At 47.2% G+C, this 16,537-nt stretch overlaps 1 protein-coding gene across 5 annotated transcripts in view; it reads right to left on the reverse strand.

The window, feature by feature from the left end:
* EHBP1 (EH domain binding protein 1) overlaps positions 1-16,537 on the reverse strand; it is a 724,273-nt gene that overhangs the window by 429,799 nt on the left and 277,937 nt on the right. The gene's annotated exons all lie outside the window — the stretch shown is intronic.

A 16,537-nucleotide genomic window follows, 5' to 3' on the forward strand; every position in this document is an offset into this window, starting at 1 on the left:
GAGACGGGAGGCCAGAAGATCCACGTCTGGTGTGCCCCACCGCAGGCACAGTAGCCTGAAAACCTCCGGATGCAACGCACATTCTCCTGGGTCCAGTCTGCCTGCCAGTTCTCCACTCCCAGGATGTAAATGGCCGACAGGGCCGGTATGTGCCACTCTGCCCACTGAAGTATGTGAGTGACCTCCCATGTGGCGGCTGAGCTTCTTGTATGTGAGTGACCTCCCATGTGGCGACTGAGCTTCTTGTTCCTCCTTGATGATTGACATATGCCACAGCCGTGGCATTGTCTGACTGGATTCCTGATCGGACGACCCTGTAGACTCATTGACCATGTGGAGAGGCATAGCCTGATCGCTCTTAGCTCGAGCAGATTGATCGGCAACTTGGATTCTTCCGTTGACCAGAGGCCCTGAGCTGACTGAACCCCCATCACTCCACCCCAGCCGGATAAGCTGGCGTCCGTTGTGATCACTGTCCATTTCAGAGGTAGGAATGACTTCCCGGACTGAATCACCGGGGACCTCAGCCCCCAGTTCAGGGAAGCTCTGACTGGCTCACTGAGATTTGTCCCACTCTGTCAAAATCTCCTTCTGCAGGACTCTGGTGTGGAACTGGGCATATGGTACTGCCTCGAAGGAGGCTACCATGAGTCCCAGGACTCGCATTCAGAAGCGGAGCGATGACCACTTGTGGTTCATCAGCAGTTTCACTGCAGATCTGAGAGTCTGCAGCTTGTCTGAAGGGAGAAAAACTCTCGCTTCCCTGGAGTCCAGCAGCAAACTTAGGTACTCCAACCGCTGGGTCGGTACAATCACTGACTTCTTTAGGTTCAACAGTCCCCCAAATTCTTGCAGGGTCTGCATGGTGATCGCCACATCCTCCTAATTCTGAGGCGGAAGATGCCCTCAGGAGGAGGTCATCTAGGTATCCCACGATCGCGATCCACATCCTCGCCTCCTCGCTGATGTCACGTCATTCACACAGATGTTCTCAGCCCCGCCTGCTGCTGCTTCGATGGAACAGAGAGGCGAGGGCGAGAACCTGTGAGGAGACTGAGCCGAGACTGAGCCGGGCAGCACACAGTGACAGTGTGAAAAAAGGTAGCGGCTATCGGCGAAAAGTACCCACAGTAAAAACCACACACAGACACAACATTCAGTGCCCCATCATCATTGGCTTTCCTGGGAGGGAGCGGGGAGAATAGTCATAGTGCCCCATTGATGTTCCAGGGAGGGAGAGGGGGGAATAGGGGCCAATTGGTGTTTCTTGGGGGGGGGGAATAGAGCCTCATTGGTGTTTCTGGGGGGTGAGGGGAATAATAGTGCCCCATTGGTGTTTCTGGGGGGGGGATAGTGCCCCATCATTCGTGTCCCCAGGAGGAATAGCGCCCCGTCATAGGTATCAGTGGGAGGAATAGCAACCCATCATTGGTGTCCCTGGGAGGAATAGTGCCCCATCATTGGTGTCAGTGGGAGGAATAACGCCCCATCATTGGTGTCCCCGGGAGGAATAGCGCCCCGTCATAGGTATCAGTGGGAGGAATAGCGCCCCATCATTGGTGTCAGTGGGAGGAATAACGCCCCATCATTGGTGTCCCTGGGAGGAATAGCGCCCCATCACTGGTGTCAGTGGGAAGAATAACGCCCCATCATTGGTGTCCCCGGGAGGAATAACGCCCCATCATTGGTGTCCCCGGGAGGAAAAACGCCCCATCATTGGTGTCCCCGGGAGGAAAAACGCCCCATCATTGGTGTCCCCGGGAGGAAAAACGCCCCATCATTGGTGTTGAATAACAGTGCATAGAAATATTGAAGAATCACTTATTTTAATGTACATACATATTACACCACGTCTCCGCACTTTTTTTTTTTTTTTTTAACTTCTAGTTGCAAAAAAAATTATAAAAATGGATGCTGCTGACACAATGACCTCAGAAAAGGGTGTGCGACCCAAATTTTCTAAGGCATGGGAGCATTTTAATTTAAATGCTGTAAAAAAGGTGGTCACCTACAAACTTTGTAAAACGGAACTTGCATGGCACGGAAGCACAACAACGATGAACGAGCACATGAAACGGAAACACGTGGGGTTCACAGTGGAAGGCGAAACATCGGGATGGTAAGTTAAACCCGAAATGATATATAGAGTGAGTTACACAGAAATAGTTTTTCCTGCACACTAATCATACATATTATCTTTTTCTTTGCAGAAAGAAACAGCGCACCATGACAGTTTGTGCAGCACTCCCCAACAATCAGCAGTTATAACAGATTCTGTCATGAAAATGCTAGTCACCGACATGCGGCCACTGTCCATGGTTGAAGACCAAGGATTTAAAAACATGATCAGTGTACTGAACCCTGGATATACTTTACCATCAAGAACCCATTTTACCAACAATAGTGGAGAGAAAGTACCAGGAGACATTTCAGAATGTGAAGGATGCCATCAACGCTAATGAAAGCAGAATTGCCATTACTGCAGACATATGGACAAGTATAGCGACCAAGGCTTTCCTTGGCATTACATGCCACTACATAGCGGAGGATTGGAAGATGATTTCTATCTGCATCACTACCATGCCTCTGGAAGACAGACATACAGCAGCAAATATTGCAGAACGGTTGGAGGAGGTCACTGTAATTGTCATGACAATGGAGCAAATATTGTGGCTGCTGCAAATATCCTGGCGGACAAGCATGGCCGGGCCAGTATGCACTGCACTGGCCACACCTTGCAGCTGGTGATCATTGCTGCGTTAAAGAATTCTGGAATTGAGAGAGCCGTTAGTGCTGCAAGAGGACTAGTTGAACATTTAAAAAAAAAGTGAGCTAGCCAGCAGCAAATTGAAGGAGAAACAAAAGCAAATGGGTACATCTGAGCACAAGCTTCTTCAAGATGTAAGCACAAGATGGAATAGCACTTAATATATGGTCGAACATTGAACAAAGGTGGCCGGTAACTGCAACTCTGTCTGACCCATCAGTTACACAAAGAGGCAAACATTATCTGGACTTAAAACCAGACCAGTGGAGTATTCTTGAAGAACTTTCCACTGCTCTTAAGCCCTTTGAATGCTGCACTGTATTCATGAGTGGCCAAGAATATGTCACCCTATCATCCGTGCCAGCACTGCTAAAGGGGCTATTGCGGTCCAATGAAGGTGCTTCTTATGAATCATCTCCACTAAAGAGCTTCCAAGCTACTGCAACAGACCAACTTCAAAGCAGATGGAAGGGGATCCTTGAACACGTCCCAAACACCGTAATCCTTTCCTCTGCCCTGGACCCACGATTTAGAAGACAAAAAATGTTATCACCAGAACAGATCATAAACGTGCAGACAAAAGTACAGAGACACTTGCTTTAAGAAGGGAGATGCTAGCGCAGTAGCAAATGACCACCACGTCGCCTGTAACTAGAGATGCTGAGCCTTCGATATCTACAGGGTCAGCATCTCATTCTTTACTTGACATACTCCTCGAGTCTGGGGGCAGGAGTGAAGAGGAGGAGGGGCAACTTGAGGTGTATATTCACACACAAGTCCGAAATGAAGTTCAGGCTTATTTTGCTGAGAAGCCACTTCCAAAGATAAATATCCTACTTTGGCAAAACTTGCAAAATCCTTCTTGTGCATCCCAGGCACCTCCACTCCATCTGAGTGCCTCTTTTCTGCTGCAGGCAACATCGTTTGGAAAAAGAGAGCCAGCCTTAGCCCTGAGCATGTTAACATGTTAACTTTTTTACATTCAAAGGCAAAGTTTCTTGAACAGTTATAGTTCACCTCTTTTCAGAATGTTTTTGTACTGTTGCAAAGTGTTGTAATGTTAATGTTAAACGTTTTTTATTCTGCAGTTTGAGTGTAACACTCAGTTTTTTCATTATTACTTTTAAATAAACGAAAAAATTGAACATTACGTTTTTTTAATGATTTTATCCGATTAATCGATAAAATTATCGGCCGATTAATCGATTATGAAAATAATCGTTAGTTGCAGGCCTAGAGTAAGGTACTTTTACCACCGGTGGCATTTTAAATAATGTCATCCAACGAGGCTCCGAAAAGCCGGTCACCAAGGAAGGGAAGATCCGTCAGGGCTTTCTTAGATGCCTGGTCAGCAGACCAGCATTTTAACCAAATCAGGTGCCTCAGCACCACTGCGGACACTGAAGCCCTGGATAAAAGAGGAAGAGTATCCAGGGCCGCATCACAAACGTACTTAAGGCCTTGCACTAGTTGGTCTGCTAGTTCCACGCAGACAGGAGAAGCCTGTTGCTCTCCCAATTTGCGGTGCAACAGTTTTGCCCACTCAGTTAGTGTCTGTGACACAAGTGCGGATGGCAGTACTGGTCGCGCGGCGGACCCCACCACCATAAAACGAGGAACAAGCCACTGCCTTGGCCTTCCCTTCCGTGGGATCCTTAAAAGTAGGAGTCCCCTCTACCGGAGTCGTAGTTAATTTATTTAACCTGGATACTGGGGGGTCCACGACCGGAGGAGCCAACCACTTCTTGAGAAGGCTCTCCTCAAAGGGGTAATGCACCGCCATGGATTTGGGGACGGAAAAAGGTCCATTGCGGGCAACCCCATTCCTTGTAAATGAACTTATCAAAATAAGTCAGAAACGGGAACACCTTAGGTGAACGTGCTGGCTTACGGGAACCAAAAGGGACCGCTATCTCAGCAGAGGAATCTGCTGGCTCCTGAATCTTCAGGGTATCACGCACAGCTGTGATAAGTGCTCCAACAAGCGCACGGACCCGGACGGGGACTCATCCTCACTGTCCAAATGGTCCTGGTCAGAATCATCTGACAAGACAGAACAGGGGTCACCAGCCTTAGCAGGGTCCAAGTCTGGGTCAGAGCTCTCCCCAGAGGACGAGGGGGCAGGGGCCACTTTTTTGCACCTTTTTGCCCATGCACCGCCTTCATCTTAGCAATGAACGAATTGCTGTCGGGAGTCCAAGGGCACTGCGCAGTCCACAGACGACCCGGTTGCAATTGCTTGGATTTCGAGGGAAGAAACACCAGTTTCAGAAGCCATGCTGACCCTACCCTGTCTGCCACCCGAAGGGGACTTTGGACAGTGACAGTCCCACCCTCGTTACTGCTGAGGGGCTCTTTCCCGCAGGACTCACCACCCTGAGGGGTTCTGCGCTATCCAGCAGGTAGTGCCTGTAGTCTCTGTTGGCTCCCAGGTGCAGAGGAAACAGTGCCGTGTCGGTGGAAGCAGCTGCTAATGGCGCTGAAACTGCTCTGAAGTGTGGAAGTGTGCTCAGGCATAAGGACATAAAACACAGGGAAAATGGCCATCAGAGCACAGGAGCACATGCTGCCGCTAGAGAACACTGAAAAACTTGTTCAGGCTTCAAGAAAATGGCCGCCAGCATCCTGTATATGGACAATCACAAGGAAAATGGTCGCGGAAGCCCAGGAGAGCATGCTTTCCCTTGCCCACACCTAAGATGGCCACTGAATGCAAGAGCCATGAGGGACAGGGAGAAAAAACGCCGGTGAGTACAGAGCTGCACAGGACACCAGCATAGCCTCACAGCACCTTCCAGGGACATGAAAAACAGGACCCAGGACTCAGCCAGCCAGCATCACCACCCCCCCCCCCCCAGGTGAGAGCATCTCCGGAGAGCCCCTGCACAGACACACACACCGCTCAGCAGCATCCCCCCAGGAGGGGGAGGGGAAAAGGGACAGGGAGAGAAGAGAGGGAGGCGAGGGACCCCCTGAATCGACCTCCCAGGGAATGCCCAGCTGCTCAGCCCCACTGAGGCAGGGAGAGCTGTACTTACCAGTCCTGCAGAGCTGGGAGACATTCCATTACAGACCCACTCACTGATCAGTACAGGGTGGCTGCTGGACCGGTCATATGTGTGCCCCAAAGCATAAAAGCTCACTGACCACCTCTGGAGCTGAGGTTTCGTCGTGGCCGGCTTAGCGTGGAGCTGCGACCTGCAAATGATCGATGGCCGGACTGGGGAGACTACAAGGATAAGGGTATCCAGCCTGTCACCCAGCCGGCTGTTGATAGCAGATCACAGGATCTCTCATCTTGCACAAAAAATCAAGCTTCTGCAGAAAAAAAAAACACGGACCGATGGGCCTGTCAGGGTTCCTAGGTCCTTCTCCTTCACTAGGCTGATGACTGCATGGCAGGCTGCAGGATTGTTACCCAAGGGACCACCCCCCCGGGCGTAACTGGAGAGCTCTGAGTGTTACATAACAAGTAATGCCTAGCATTCTCCTAGTGGTGGGCATAACAACCCAATGGCTAAGAGAGGAGCTGTGTCGGTCGGTGAATATAAGAGAAAATAATCCATACACCTTATCTATGCAATGGCCCCCTGTAATATACTTTTCATTAAATAGTTTCAGACTGTGTTTTCTGCCTCCTTTAAACATCCTGTGGGAGCTTAGGGACCTCTCATTTTGTCCCTCAACTTCCGTTGCAATAGGTACTTTTTTTTAAATTAAAGTGCATCTATGGTCCAACTTTAAAATTATATAAAATTATATAAAATTATATAAAAATGCTCCTAACTAAATCCTCTTTCTAAGGCTGGGTTCACACTGCTGCGATGAGGGAACGCTGTGAATCTACTGCGGGTTCCCGCATCGCATGCCTCCTGGCGGCAGTTCACACTGTCCTATGCGAACTGCTGGGAGTGTCAGTGAAAAGTTAATGACACCCCCAGATCAGTTCGCATATCGCAGTGCGATCTGCAAACTCGGACAGGAATCGGATCGCATGGTGTGAACACCCATGCGATCCGATTCTGCTGCGGACCAAAAAAAGGGTCCTGTGCGAGTTTGGGCCGGATGAGATGCAAATTCAGCCATACTATCTGTATGGCTGAACTCGCATCGCACAGAGATCGGATGTGATTTGCACTGCAGTGCGGTGCGAATCACATCTGATCTCGTCACCACAGCAGTGTGAACCCAGCCTTAAAGGTAAAATCTTACCATTACTTGCATTGTTAGAAAGAAACAAAACTAAAGTTTTGAAAAGGACTGGGAAAATTTGTTTGACACTATCTTATGTTAGAGCAAGCCAATTCGCTCTATTCCTCCATTACGCCAAGGACACAGTATGCAATGATTATGAGTTTTCTACACTTCAATGACAATTCTCTGTGCCCTACCAAAAATCATCCTGCATATGATAAGCTGTACAAAATTAGGTCACTCGTCAATTTAAAGAAAAAATGCCTTTCTGAAATGTATACTCCTATCAAAAATATCTGTGTGCCTCATCCATTTTACAGGCAGGTTGGGCATCAAACAATATATCCCAAGTAAATGGGTCAGATATAAGGTGAAGTTTTACAAACTTTGCGAGAGGGCCACATGGTACATGTATGACTTTAGGGCTTATGAAGGAAAAGACAGCTAGCTGGAGTCCCCTGGATGCCCAACCTATTTGGGGAGCAGTGGAAAAATTGTGTGGGACCTTGTATCACCCCTAATTCCATCAGGGATACCAACTCTGTTGACAATTTTTACACTAGACTTTCAACCTTATCTGCAGCAAACTGTGGACTGTTGCACAGTTTGAAAGCAGATCAAATCAGAAAGGCTTCCCAAAAAGACAGGTCTCACAAAGCTGAGAAGGTGAGAGTCAGCTAACTTTGCAGAAATTAAGACATTTTGGCCCTTAAATAAAAGAACAAGCTGGATGTGCATGTCATTTCCTCCATCCACAAAGACATCTCAGTGGAAATTCAAGAAAGGCACAGACCAGTCCGAAAAAAAACTGATTGCCCACATGACTACAATCCCTCATGGGAGGTGCAAATTAAAATGACCAAATGTTACAGCCCAACATAGCCACCAGAAGATTCATCGGTACACAAAAAAGTGTCCATAGACCTGTTCCAGTTGGCCCTGTACAACACCTACGTCATCTATTATAAGTCAACAGAAAGACCCGAGTCTTACCTAATGCATCATGAGGAGACTGTAACAGTCCTTATCTATCATGAAAGCCATGCACCTGAACAACTTTGTTCTGATGCAGTGAGCAGGCTGAATAAAAGACACTTCCCAGATATTGGTCCTTCTATAAAAGCGGGCCAAACCACAGCCCCCAAAAATATGCAGCGTATGCACCAGTAATAGATTAGGGCATAACACCCAATACTATTGTCCCCAATATCCCTCACAACTTGGTCTCTGTATAGGAGACTGCATCCATCGCTACAATTCCTCAGTATGATATTAGTGAAAGTATGGTAAAGATATTTCTCATGTGTCTGACTACCTGCTATTTCCCTGTAGCATCTGATGTCACCTGTACCATCCATTTGCCTGTTTTCCCAACCACGTTTCTGCCTGATGCCTGGAATTACCATTTGCCTGCATACTGACTTTGCTTCTTATGCCGTGTACACACGATCGAATTGTCCAACGGAATTGGTTCGGCGGACAATCCGGACTTTATAACGAATGGACTTGGCCACACACGGCCGCTCCGAAAGTCCGGCGATTTTTAACACGATGACGTACAGCACGTACGACGGGACTAGAAAAAGGAAGTTCAATAGCCAGTAGCCAATAGCTTCCTTCTCGTACTTGCTTCAGAGCATGCGTCATTCTTAGTCTGCCGGTCTAGCACACTGACGAACGGATTGTCCGCTGAAAGCCAAGTCAGGTGGACAAGTTTTGAGTCAAAACTACTTTCTACGTCCGCCAGACTTTACGATTAAAAAGCTGGAGCCCACACACAATTGAATTGTCCGGCGTACTGTACAAATCGATTGTGTACGCGGCATTACTGCCACCCGAACTAGTGCTTGTCTGTTTATTTGACCACATTTCTGCCTTCTGTCCAAACCGCCTTGACCTGTTAATCAACCAGGTTTTGCCTGCTGCCTTGATTGATCTGCTCTGTAGTAGTGGGAAGTAAGACAACACAGGGATCTCACATAAGCAGAGTGAGGGGCTGCAGAGTATTGTTTCAGAGTAGAGAAAACTAAGCTTTTTAGTTTTCCCTGAATTTCTACAGGATTCTCAAATCAGGGTCTGGAGTCCAAAAGCTTCAAAGAGCTTTGGGTGGGAAGAAGCTTGTACTCATCTGTCCAGGTCTTACCTGACCAAAAGCCCAAAGCCTAAAATTTCTGCCTGCAGCCTGTACTGATCTAGGCCTGTTTATAGACCATTTTCCTGCCTGCTGCCTGAACCAATCCTTTGATTATTTACTGAACATGTCTCTGCCTACTGCCTGTACTGACATTGGCCTATTTATGGGCTGTGTTCTTCCCTGCTACCTGGACCACTCATTTCCCAGTTTGATGACCACGTTTCTACTTGGCACCAGCACTGACCCACATGAACGTCCCACTGGTTACATTCCTATGAGACACCAGTCCCACCCATCTTCTGCAGACAACTGCACTACTCAAACCACATGTACTCTTTAGATAACCCTTTGTTCAGCCTCCTGTACTTCCTGGCTGGCAAACATTGTGATATGGGGGCAGTCACGTACCAGTAGGTTAGGCCTGCTTGGCCTTTAGGAACAGGGACTGCAGTAAGTCTTGCTACACTATGCTATATTTACTGACCACTCATATTGAAGCAAGCATTACAGTACATTGTTTTCTATACAGTGTTGGTTCATTTTTGTGATGCACAGGTTGCAATATTGAGTACATAATCAGACCAAACATTGAAAAGGTAATTCTAAGGGGGGCGTGGCTACCGCGCGCTGGTGGATGGCAGCTTAGGTGCAGAGCTCCGCTCCAGCGACGGGACTTTAGAAGCACTGTGGACTCCCTGGCCGGCGAAAATACACCTCCACACTCCGGATTACCCTCTCGTCCTCCAGGGATGTCGCCGAAGAGGAGAGGGACCGGGCAGCCCAAGAAACTGCCGGATTTCTTCCCACCCGCGGCCCGCGAATCCAGCCAAGATGGCGCCGCCGGCAGCACGCGCTCTTCCCCGGCTCCTTCCTCGGCCTCCTCCGGGAGCCCAGCGCCCCTGGACAGACAAGGAAGGCGCTCACCAGGGACGTCCACGCCGATCAGCAGCAGCCCAGCGAAGTCCAGGCCCAGACTCTCAGGGGAAGCACTGCAGGTGAGCGCTGAGCAAAACTCTTCCGCTGACACTAGAGAGCTGCATGACTTTATAGCAGAGTTCCCTGCCACCAACCAGCCTGTATCTGAATCCACCATGCGGGACATGTTAGTTTCCCTGCGGGCCTCACTCCACAAGGACTTTATGCAATGTGTCAGTAATTTCAAGGCTGAAGTGGGGGCACTGGGAGGCAGACTAGATCATGTGGAGCAAAAGATGGGGGACTTTGCCGTTGCGCATAATACTTTAGTTGATGCACACAATGATCAAGTTGAGGACATTGCGTGGCTTAAATCCAAGATGGCCGACCTGGAAGACAGGTCCAGGCGCAATAACGTGAAAGTCAGAGGAATCCCGGAGACCATCCTCCCCACCCAGCTGACCCAATACATTCAGGACCTCATGCGGACCCTGCTGCCTGACCTGTCAGATCAAGATGTGGTTATCGATCGTATTCACAGACTGCCCAAGCCCCCTCACCTACCAGACAATATTCCGCGGGACGTTCTCATGCGGATCCACTTCTTCCATGTCAAAGAGCAACTTCTCTCGGCGTTCAGGAGGGAGACCCAGCTCCCAGAGAAGTTTTCCCATCTGCAGCTTTTTGCTGACCTCTCTCAATTCACTTTACAGAGACGCAAAGCTCTTCTCCCAGTTACTAAAGCGCTACGGAACCATGGCATCCCTTACCGCTGGGGGTATCCTTTGAAGCTTCTCATTACCCATGAAGGTAAATCCTCGGTGATATCCACACTTCAGGAAGGGCTGGACCTGCTACGTACTCTGGACATCATCCCTGAGGAACCAGCAGCACCGTCGGCTTCCTCCCCTCCTGCGCGGCTGGAGAGCCAAGGAGACTGGCAGGTGGTCCATCGTAGACGCCGGAAGAAAACCAAATCCAAAATCCTGTGAGTACCTGGCTGCAACTTACCACTTGACATTGTTTCCCCGGTCGCTGGAGGCTATCCAGCGCTCTTTCTTTTTTACCCCCCAAGTAAATGGGCATATATAGTGCCTTCGGGTCTCACTTGAGACCCCCTTTTTTATTGACTTCTGTTTTGCTTTTTTGTTTCATGTTCTACCGTTTTTACTTACTGCCCTGTTGCAGTTTCTCCCTGGTCCGTCATGTTCCGAAAATTTCTGCACCAGCTGGTTTTGACCCACAAATGTCCTTTCCTGCTTATCCTTGGAAACCTGTCCTTCAGAGAATCCTGGTGTACCACTTTCTATGTGATTGCTTCTTCCCGCATATGCATCTGCTAGTTGTCTTCCATGCCGCTTAAGTTAGTCTCATTCAATGTTCACGGCCTTAACCATCCAGTTAAGCGAAACTCCCTGTGGACGGAGGCAAGGAAACTGGAGGCAGACGTTCTCTGTGTCCAGGAGACCCACTTTCTTAACAAGGCCACCCCACGTTTCCAGCACAAGAACTATCCACATGTTTTCCTGGCATCTGCCTCCGAGAAGAAAAGAGGAGTGGCCATTGCCATCAGGGACTCGGTGGCTTTCTCCCTTACTGATATTGTTATGGACCCTGAGGGGAGGTACTTGATACTACTAGCTGTGCTAAATGATAAACCTTACACCATAGTCAATTTGTATGCACCCAATGTACACCAGTTGAGATTTTTGCATAGATTGTTTCGTAGAGTGAATAAATGTCGTAAGGGGTCTCTGGTGGTATGTGGAGACTTCAACGCCACGGTTGACTTCGCACTGGATACCACATCCAGGGCGCGTCGACCTCCGTTGGGGCTCCAGCCACTACTTGCTGCTGAGGATATATTTGATGCATGGAGATGTCAACATGCGAGTGAAAAAGATTTCACGTTCCACTCCGCTAGACACAACACGTACTCCAGGATCGATTTGATCCTGGTTGACAAGTTGTTGCTACAGGCAGTGTCTTCCTCCACCATCCACGCCATCTCTTGGTCAGATCATGCTCCTGTGTCCATAGAGATGGTGGAGGAACACACTCCGCGCTCAACCTTTATCTGGAGAGCGAACTCTCAACTCTTTCAAAATTCCTCGCATGTTGCCACCATCTCTAAAAATCTGGTGGAATTTTTTAAAATCAATGCTCACTCTGTGAAGAGTCCCTCTACCCTCTGGTGTGCCCATAAGGCTTTTATGCGGGGCATATTGCTCCAACTCTCTTCTAGAGACAAAAAGGCTAGAACCCAGAAACTGAATGATATCTTGGCAGACATTCGGTCTCTGGAATCCTCCAATAAGTCCGCGCCGAACTCCAACACGGCCCATAAGCTCACTCAGCTTCGTGTTGAACTTCGCCGTTTACTGTTGACTAGGTATGACAAATATGTATATTCACTGAAAATGTCTCACTACTCCTCTAGTAACCGTGCTGGAAAATATCTTGCCAACAGGGTGAGGGCTGCTAGGATTAAAGCTAAGATCCCCTTTATCTATCACCCACTAAATAAACAGAAAAAGATTAACCCGCAAGAAATTGCGGACGCCTTCGCTGACTACTACTCCTCTTTATATAATTTGAAGCTTGATCCAGAGACCCCTCAACCCACTCCGGAGAATATACAATCTTTCCTTTCCTCAATTAATCTACCCTCCCTTACAGACGATCAATTGGCATCTCTAAATTTACCGATTTCTCCTGCTGAAATTATGAAATGCATTAAATCCTTACCCTTGGGCAAATCTCCTGGACCGGATGGCCTGACTAATGACTACTTTCGTACATTTGCGGACCTTCTGTCTCCGGTACTTTCGGAAATCTATGAGGAAGCATTCTCTTCCGCATCATTCCCCCCAGAGATGCTTAGAGCCTACGTAGTCACAATTCCTAAACCAGGTAAAGAACCTAATATCCCCTCCAATTTTAGGCCTATATCCCTTTTAAACACTGACATCAAAATTTATGCTAAAATTCTTGCCCAAAGACTCCTCCCCTTAATCCCCCAGCTGATCCATCCGGATCAGTCGGGGTTCACACCCGGTAGGCAAGCTTCAGACGCCACTAGACGTGTTTTGGGAGTTCTCCAATTTGCAGAAGCCCGTCGAACGCCTTCTCTGCTCCTTTCTTTGGATGCGGAGAAGGCGTTCGACCGGATCCATTGGGGTTACATGGACGCAGTTCTTCGCAGGTTTGGCTTGGGAGGACCGTTCCTCTCGGCCATCCTTGCCCTGTATTCGGCTCCCTCGGCACAGGTTTATACTTCCACTATGCTATCATCTCCCTTCCCTATTTCAAATGGCACCAGGCAAGGATGCCCGTTATCCCCTACGATTTTTAACCTCCTTATCGAACCGTTAGCAGAAAGAGTTCGCTCTCACCCCCTAATCACAGGTATTCCCACGCAGGAAGGACCACATAAAATCAATCTTTTTGCCGACGATATCATTCTCTTCCTGACTTCCCCAACCTCCTCTTTGCCGCAGGCTCATCAGATACTTCAAGACTTTAGCCAGATCTCCTACTACAAAGTAAATTTTTCCAAGTCGGTAATACTTGATACCGGCATTAGACCCCACCTTCGGACACAGTTAATGTCCGCGTTTCCATATAAATGGTGTGACTCTACTATCCCATACCTGGGTATAAATTTAAGTGTATCAGCTAGCCAATTAGCGGAGGCTAACTTCCCTCCACTTATTGACAAACTTACGGCAGAGGCTAATAGGCTTGCTAAGTACGAACTTTCATGGTCGGGACGATTGGCCTCCTTCAAGATGCTATTACTCCCTCAAATTTTGTATGTATTTAGAGCTTTACCGATATCTCCCTCTAGGAAGCATCTCTTAAGCCTCAATCTCCTGCTAAACAAATTCATCTGGAGCTCTAAAAAACCTAGATGTTCCAAAACATTTCTACGGAAGCATAGACTGGCTGGGGGTATGGGCTTGGTGGATTTGAAAGACTACTACCTAGCATCCAGGTTGGCCCAGATCTCTCACTGGTTTAACTTGGACACAGAACCGAAGTGGTGCTGCCTTGAACGAGCCCTTACTCCCACCCGTGATCTAAAACTTCTTCTTCTCACCGATTCGATTAAGCCCTGGCCTCGCCAATCCCTCCCTTACACAGTTTGGGCTTCCTTGCAAGCATGGCGGGATCTTCTTAGGTCCACACCTCAATCTGACAAATTGATCCCCCTCCCTATTCCCCTAGTGTCCTTAGAATCTTTAATTCCCAATTTCTCTGTTAAAGACTGGACCAAGAAGGGGCTGGAGTCGTTGCAGGACCTCTTTCAGGGCCCCTCCATGATCCCATACCAATCCCTACGAACACAATTCCAATTAAGGCCCTCCGACATATATAAACACTCTCAAATATCCCATTTGCTCCGAGGTGGTGGTCTCCCTAGTGTTTCGGTGGCCGAGCCTCTCTGGCAGTTTCTTAATGCTAACCCCCCTTTACCTAAAGGAATTTCCCTATTTTACAATTTCCTACAGCAGAAACGCGTTTTTATCAAATCCCGTCCCTTCCTGCGCTGGGAGGAGGACTTAGGTTGCGCCTTTTCTGAGGCGCAATGGAGTCAGGCATTCAAGGCGAACTACAAGGCCTCCAGGTGCGTTGGACACTGGGAATTAGCCCAGAAGATTGCCCTGAGATGGTATCTTACCCCCTTTAGGATCTCCAAATTTGGCCTGGCTGGGTCCTCCCCCCTGTGCTGGAGGAACTGTGGAGAGGTTGGCAATCTACTTCATATGTTCTGGTCCTGTAAACACCTCCGGAGCTTCTGGAATACTATTTTCAGAGCTATATCTGATATTACGGGTTTCCTCTCTACCCCTGAACCAGGTCTGGCAGTCTTGAACCTAGGTATTGAGAGATACCCGCCTAACTTTAGGATTGTTGTTTCCCACATCCTCCTGGTGGCTAGGTCCCTGATAGCGAGATTCTGGAAGAATGACCAAGCCCCCAATGTTTCTGAGGTATGGTCGACCACCTCTCTACATTATTCCTATGAGCTAATCTTGGCCCTCAGAATGGGGAAAAAAATTCAGTTTGATAGTCATTGGCGAATTTGGAGCGATTGGTATAGGAATACTCACCCTCTGTAAAATCTTATTCCAATTATTTGTGATATACTAAAATGCTTCTTACTGTAATCCACACTTGTTTTCTTATGGGTCAACCTCTTCGGTCATGAACCGGACCAACCAATCCCTGTTCATTATTGTTTTGTTTAATGTTATGTCTTTCCTTTTCTTTTGCAGTATGTCTATAACCAAACTCTCCACTTCCCCCCTTTTTTCTTTTGATTGACTGTACTATGTTATGTACTGTTGGGACAGTTTGGGAGAGTCTTTAATGACTGTTTATCACTGTACTGCATACTTTCTGTGAAAATTTTTCAATAAAAACTATTTACAAAAAAAAAAAAAAAAGAAAAGGTAATTCTAAGTATGCCTAAGCTGTTTTTTGGCAATATCTCATAAATTGACAAGTTTGTGTAAACAAATCCATCTTCTTTCCATATTTTCTAAAAACTTGTGGCAAAAAAAAAATACATTTTTAAGACTCATTAGACACTACCTTGGGGTGATTGCTTTTCAAAATGTGAAATGTTTGTGGGTGTTTCCATTGTCCTGGTGCTCCAGGACCTCCAAAAATTTGGTAGGAACTCAGGAAAGTAGATGCATAATTTATGCCCCTAGAACACCTGAAGGTGCACCTTGGATGTTGGGCCCTTCTAAGTGGCAACACTATACTTTGAGGTGTAATTCTATGTGCTGTATGTTAGAAATATCTTTTACATTCACAACTGTGTGTGCAAAAAATTGCTAAAATAAAAATTTTATAGCAAACAAAAAAATTGTATTTACTATCAATTTCCAAAGAATTGTGGAAAAAAATACAACTTTAAAAAAACTCATAGTGGCTCTTACTAAGCAACTTAGACTGTCAACTTTCCAAAAAAAGGGTAATTTGGGGGTATTTATAAGGGCCTTGGTATTTTACGGCCTCAAAAAATTAGTTAGGCAGTCATTACTGAATCAAGACTGATTTATTTTCATATATACATATAAAATAGTTTGAAGACTGTACAACTTTTTTTTTTTCTTCAAAATTTTTGGTCTTTTTTCCATTCTTAACATCATTGACCTTCATGAGTTACTACAGGTACGACCGATCGATACTCATTCGTTGTTCAATTGTTTAACCGGCCAGCCAATCATTTTGGACCTCAGTAACTGGACCTCACACTAATAAGCTAAACTCTACTATTTTATTTAAATGACTTTCATCTGTATTATTTTTCTGGCCAAATATTGCAGCCTTCATTGTTGTCAATTGTATTCATGCTTAAGCCCCCGGTTCACACCAGTGCGACTTGTCATGCATTTTGACAGGTCCAAATGACATGACAAGCCACAGCCTATTTTCGGCAGTGAAACTGTTCAAATTGGTGCGATGCTGACTTTGCAGTGTCCCACCAATATGAAAAAAAGGTTCCTGCA

The sequence above is a fragment of the Lithobates pipiens genome, unplaced genomic scaffold (genome assembly GCF_037356315.1).
Source record: "Lithobates pipiens isolate NorthernLeopardFrog02 unplaced genomic scaffold, aLitPip1_a1.2 Scaffold_18, whole genome shotgun sequence".
Taxonomy (NCBI): domain Eukaryota; kingdom Metazoa; phylum Chordata; class Amphibia; order Anura; family Ranidae; genus Lithobates; species Lithobates pipiens.